This window comes from Amblyomma mixtum, chromosome 8, assembly GCF_055824585.1.
Source record: "Amblyomma mixtum isolate Tamu chromosome 8, ASM5582458v1, whole genome shotgun sequence".
In the NCBI taxonomy this organism is placed as follows: domain Eukaryota; kingdom Metazoa; phylum Arthropoda; class Arachnida; order Ixodida; family Ixodidae; genus Amblyomma; species Amblyomma mixtum.
Genome location: NC_143019.1, coordinates 63,883,988 through 63,890,677, shown reverse-complemented (window position 1 = coordinate 63,890,677; position 6,690 = coordinate 63,883,988).

The following is a 6,690-nucleotide window of genomic DNA, read 5'->3' as shown; positions in this document are numbered from 1 at the left end:
CGTGCGGCTCTGGTAGTGGTGCTGGTGGTGACTGCACCGCTCGCTGGATTTCGTCACGGATGACGTCCGCTGTTGAAGGTATACCTGCCGACGGAGCATCCAAGCGGAGGTGTCGCAGTTCTTCGCCGACAATGCTCCGTACAACCTCTCGCAGCGCCTCGTCCCCTGGGCCTGGCAAGGACGCGAAGTAGTGAGTGGCCGCTACAATATGAGGTGTCATAGAGCTTAGTGAGGTTAGGAGGACAGATGAGGCATATATCAGTACCAAAGGGCGGGCACGTACTATGCTATCGTGGATAAGCAGACAGACGACAGCTAGATGTGGGACCTCTCATGAATCAGCATAGGGCTGGCCACATAGAGGAAATCTACAGTATTAACGAGATGGCGGAAGTTATTGTAATTAAGTTTAGTAAAAAGTGCAAACTGAAGGTGGTACAGGTCTGCGCGCTTGCATCCAGCCACGATCCCAGACCGTCGAAAGCTTCTAAGAAGAACCACGTGGAATCGCCAATAAACAAACTAAAAGAATGCACTGATAGGCGACTTAAATGCCAAAGTAGGCAAGAAGCAGGCGGTAGGCGGTCAGGCGGCGGGCGACTATTGCACAGACTGCAGGAATATAAGGGGGGAGCCATTAGTAGAGTTCTCAGAGAGAAATAATTTACGGAACATGAATACCTTCTTCTGCAAACGGGCGAAGAGGAAGTGAACGTGGAAGATGGAGAGTCTAATGAAATAGACTTCATATTGTTCGCTCACCCTGGCATCGTGCAGGATTTGGAAGCCATCGGAAAGGTCCGTTGTAGCGACCACAAAATGGTAAGGTCTCGAATTATCCTAGACTTGAAGAAGGAACGGATGAAACAAGTTGTTGGGCGGAAGCCCATCAGCCAGTTAGCAGTAGGGGAAGTAGAGTAGTTCAGGTTCTCGCTGCAGAACAGATATTTATTTTATTTATTTATTTCTTTCATTACCCTCAGGGCCAGAGGGCATTACAGAGGGGAGTGGGTTACACACGAAAGTGAAACAAAAAATACAGCTGTAAATACACTTAAAAATTAGACATAAATGAAGCTCACAGAAAAAACGAACAAACAGGTTACGTCAAAACATTTAAAAAATTAGCAGCGCATATCGCAGAATAAAAACAACAACAAAAAGCAAAAGCATACAAGAAAAACAAAAAAGACAAGAGAAATCACGTTCAGAAGGCAGTAACATGCGCGCATATAGACGCTTTACAGCGGCTTATCATGGGGGCTGCCATCTTTGATCACGTGATCACGCCGCCATTACTCGCCTCCTGACCGCTCGGCGCGCGCCTCGTCGCGAAGGCTGCTGCGTCTGACGGTTCGGTTCCGACAGGCAGTGTTTCGGCTGACACGGTTGTAAAGGAGAGGGAAGATGGCACTATGGTTTGGCCAAAGCTTGGAAGGATATGTGAGAACCTTGATTTGAACACTGCAGGCGTGAAAACGCGATCGTACTTCATGTCGCGGAGAGCCGCTGAGCTCTCCGCCTCTTCGAGCCAATGGACGGATCGCCTGAATGCTTGTCTTTGGATGCGCTGAAGGCTCTGCTTAATGTTTTTTTATTGTTATTATATAAAACGGCAAGGTTTAATGTTCTTGCGGCCTTACAGGCTGTTGTCCTATTCTGTACCTGCATGCAGACACTGCTCTAAAACGCTCACATGCACATCGTATGCATTTGTTTACAACCTGTTAACGGTGCTTAGGAAACCTGAAATATTTCCTACTGGTTGATTAAACATATAAAAGCGACAAAAATAAATAGACACACAAAGGTTGACTATCATGGTAGCAGTACCATGCATCAAGCAGCCTTCACAAGCTGGCGTGCAATCGTTTCGAAGGATTCCGCGATATAATTGTTATAACGCACGCATGGCCACGCGTTCATGCTGGACGAATTTCACAGTAATGTCAGCCTCATATAAAAAATTTTGGTACACTCGACGCTCGATATGCGGACATGGAAATGCTCGTGGTCTCTTTGGTTGTAATTAATCAGCTTCACTCTGAGCGTGCGGAGTCACTTTTAGTGACTGTCTCGCATGGACCGCGAGCAAGTGACAACCGCCCGGCACCGCAGCCGTAAACCAAATGCTGTAATCCGAACACGGTCCACGAAAACCGCGCTACTTGGAGCGAAATTGAACAGTAGCACCAAGACGGCGTGTAATACACGGACTGACGGTAAGCGTTGTCGGCTCGCATGGCTGTGCAGTGCATAATAAACAGCAGGCGTATGAAGGAGCGTAAGTCATCTTTTTTTTTTTCGTTCCTAATTCGGCCTCGGGCGCTCGTTTTACTAATGGTCACAGACCATAACTTACGATCAATGCGGTCTCAGCACAGTGCACAACAACTGAAAGCACGCCGTCATGGTTTAGGTGGCGGAACAGCTTCTTCATGCGGCTGTGTTGTGCGCTTACCCTCGCAGATTTTCCAATATCGAAACCTTTCTTTATTAGCTATCTAGCGCTGGCGAACGTGTTTGTTGCATTCGCCCGTTCGGAAAGGGTGCATGGCGAACGGGCGCGAACATTGGCATTACCTCCTTGTGCAGTTCGGTTTCGTGAAGCTCGCAAACGACCGCATCCCGCACCTTTAACTCTCTGTCGCAATTCTTGCAATCCACAACCGAGCATGTGTTTCCTCTGCCTTTTCACATCGTAGAAAAAACGCATTCCGCAACCACCCACGAAATTTCCACTGCTGACTCGAGGCGTACACGCCGGCGACTTACGAGGCCAGTAATGGTGCCGTGTTCCGAGCGCACGTGTGGCGCCATCTGGTCTCAAACGGAAGAACTGCGCGCTGTAAACGGTCTATAAAACAAGTGGAACAACCGTAAAAAAAAAAAAAGATGACAGTGTTAAGGATTCTCGAGTTTATGACAGCAGCAGGTTGGTTAAAGCAGATTTAAACGTAGAATTATCAGAAATTACGACGATAGAATTTCTGGCTTAACTGAGGACGACGACCTTAATATTCAAGCTATTAACGATAATCTCGCAGCTTTCCTTACAGAGTGTTCAGTAGAAATAGGCGGTAGGATGGTTCGACAGTATACTGGCAAGCTCTCTCAGGAGATGAAAGGTCTGATCATGAAACGCCAAAGCATGAGAGCCTCTAACCCGATAGACAGAATAGAACTGGAAGAACGACCAAAGCTACTAAATAAGCGCAAGGTAACCGACATAAGAAAGTTTAATATGAAGAAAATCAAGTATGCGCTAAAGGAAGTAGCTTAAAATCGTTGAAGAGGAGACAAGGCATAGGCAAAAATCAGATGCATGCGTTAAGAGACAAAGAGGGCAATGCAATTAGCAATATAGACAAGAGAGTTAAAGTACCGCAGAGTTCTACACAAACCTATACAGTAGCCAATGTAATCAGGACATTAATGTGAGAGCCAGTAAAGCACAGCAATGTGACATCCCGCCAGTAATAAAAGAGGAAGTAAAGAAAGCCTTAGGTGCAATGAAAAGGGGGAAATCAGCTGATGAGGATCAAATAGCAGCAGATCTGTTGAAGGACGGGGGGACGGGGGAGGGGAATCGTGCTAGAAAAGCTAGCTACCGTGTATACGCAATACCTCATGACCTCGAACGTACCGGAAGATCGGAAGAACGCTAACATCATCTTAAGAAAGGAGACGTCAACGACTTCAAAAATTTCAGATCAATCAGCTTACTGTCCGTTGGCTGCAAAGTATTTACTAAGGCAAGCGCTATAGACTCGGGACGACCTTAGAAAGCAATCAACCAAATGATCAGGCAGGCTTTCGTAAAGGCTACATGACAATAGGTCATATTCACACTATCATTCAGGTGATAGAGTAATGCACAGTATATAACCAACACCGATATATAGACTTCATAGTTTACGAGAAATATTTGACTCAGTCGAAACCTTGGCAGTCATGCAGGCATTACGGAACCGGGATGCAGATGAGCCGTGTGCAAAAATACTGGAAGACATCGGTAACGGCTGGCTGCACAGCCACCATTGTCATGCCTGAAGTCAGGAAAATTCCATTCAGGAAGAATGTCATGCAGGGAGACACGACCTCGTCAATGCTATTACGGGAGGCATTCAGAGGCCTGGATTGGGAGCAGTTGGGGATAAGAGTTAATTGAGAATACCTTCATCATCATCATAATCATCAGACTGACTACGCCCACTGCAGGGCAAATGCCTCTCCCATGTCTCTCCAATTAACCTTGTCCTTAGCCAGCTGCGGCCACCATATCCCTGCAAACTTCTTCATCTCATCCACCCACCTAACTTTCTGCCGCCCTCTGCTACGCTTGCCTTCTCTTGGAGTCCACTCCGTTACCCTTAAGGACCAGCGGTTATCTTTCCTTCCCATTACATGCCCTGCCCAAGCCCATTTCTTCCTCTTGATTTCGACTAGACTGTCATCGACCCGTGTTTGATCCCTGACCCACTCTGTCTTCTTTCTGTCTCTTAACTTTACGTTAAACCCCCATAAACCTTAACGCTACAACTATCACTTTTCTCTCCATAGTTCGCTGCGCTATTCCTAACTTAAGCTGAACCCTTTTCGTTAGCCTCCACGATTTAGTTAGCTTCCAAGGGAAGGAAAGCGCAGCAGGGGGCGGCAGAAAGTTAGGTGTAGGCGGACGAGATTAAGAAGTTTTGCGGGGATAGGGGGTGGCAGCTGGCACAGGTCAGGGTTAATTCGACAGATATGAGAGAGGCTTTTGCCCTGCAGTGGCAGTAGTCCGGCTGATGATCATGAAATTCACAACGATAATGCCAGGTGATATTTGCTGCTAACAGAAAGCGAACGGTTTGAATATCAGGGTAGCTTTTGTATCGTTACCACAAGTGCAGTTTCATTCCACATAAATAAAAAATAAATGATGAAAATTAAACGAAGAGAAGTAAACCTATGTGATGAGCATTGTGATGAGCATTGATGACCTAAGTCATGAATTTGAATGGGAGCGCCGACGAAAAAAAAAAGGAAACCTTTCAACTGTAACTGCGTTGTTCTCAACGATGAAATCTTCCTTTGCACCGAACAAACTTGAAAGGTACAGCTGTCGGATTTCATCAAGGACTAAAACACGCTGCGCGTTTCCTTCCTCAGTATCCATTTAATTTCGCTAACATATGTCCTTTTATCTACATGTTATCAACATATAGTACTCCCTACTCATTTACACACTTCCCATGGTTTGATCGTATACCTTCTATAGTCGGATACAACTTAAGTCTGCAGTGAAGCTCCGCCCTCATTCAGCCTCCGCGCACAGAATTCCTCCACGACGAAAAAGTAGTCCGCTGCTTAAACGTTTCATGTTACGTAAACAAGAAGCTTATCACAAGAAAAACATTATGACTTCCTGAGTTTTGATGCATGGATTGTTTGGAATAGTAAAAAAATTAAAAAGCTGATTTCGTTTACAGTTGCGATTGCCCAGCGGAGCAATACCAGACGCCGCGGACCGGGGCCCAGTGTTAGCAACTGCTGTTTTTTTAAGTTGTATCCTACTATAGTCGGCTTACGAAACGCCTTTAGGTGACCCGAAAACACGAGAAATCGATGAAGTGTCAGCCCACGTGTAGCAGAGTATACTTATTTGTGAATACGTCGTAGGGCAAAAAAAAAGAAAGAAAATAAAAAGAAAGAGGTACGATTGGAACGATAGACTCTCGTGGCTGGCTCAACTGATACGGCTCGCTTTAAAGACAGGACTTCGTACGAGAGAACCTCTCCCCCTTCACATCCTCCCACCTCCGCACAACACGAGATTCAGTTTCGTCCACGGCGCTCGCCGCTTCAAACTCTTCGTATAGCGGAAGCGCTTCATTTGCATGGAAATGAAGTTGGCCACGAGCGGTGGTGCGACCGCTCGCTTTTTACCCGCCCACGTCTCCGCTAACTTATTCCTGCGCTTTTCGCGCGTCATTCGTCTCACGGTCCTTTTGTTTCCGTTCCTTCTTCGCATGTACCTATTTTATTTTTGTTGCTATGGACAGAGGCTATTATACGCGCCGCTCGAGGAAGTACTTCAAGCCGTCTGTGTTCGTGACGCCAAATTGGAGAGCTGGCTTTAAACTTTGAGCTCGCCGAGCCAAGGATATCGTAATGCACAGAAGCTAAGGAAAGTCTGCTACGCACACTAGAAAGGACCTGATGCCCCTCAAGCAGATCTGCTTCTAGCACTTTTTTCTACAGCGACATCTCTTTTATGAAAATTTTCAAGGTCTCACGGTGTCTTAGCAGCTACCGAAAGGGTGAGTGAGATGACCACTCCGGTATCATGTCACCTGCTGACCAATCAGAACGATTTGGTTTGGTTTGTGGGGTTTAACGTCCCAAAGCGACTAAGGCTATGAGAGACGCCGTAGTGGAGGGCTCCGGAAATTTCGACCACCTGGGGTTCTTTAACGTGCACTGACATCGCAAAGTACACGGGCCTCTAGAATTTCTCCTCCAAAGAAATTCAACCGCCGCGGCCGGGATCGAACCCGCGTCTTTCGGGTCAGCAGCCGAGTACCATAACCACTGAGCCACCGCGGCGGCCCCAGTCAGAATGAAGTCTGGCTGTGCTTACCTGCAGGCCAATAAGAACGTATAATATACGAATATGTGTCGAATAGCGTCAGTGTGTGCCATCACGGA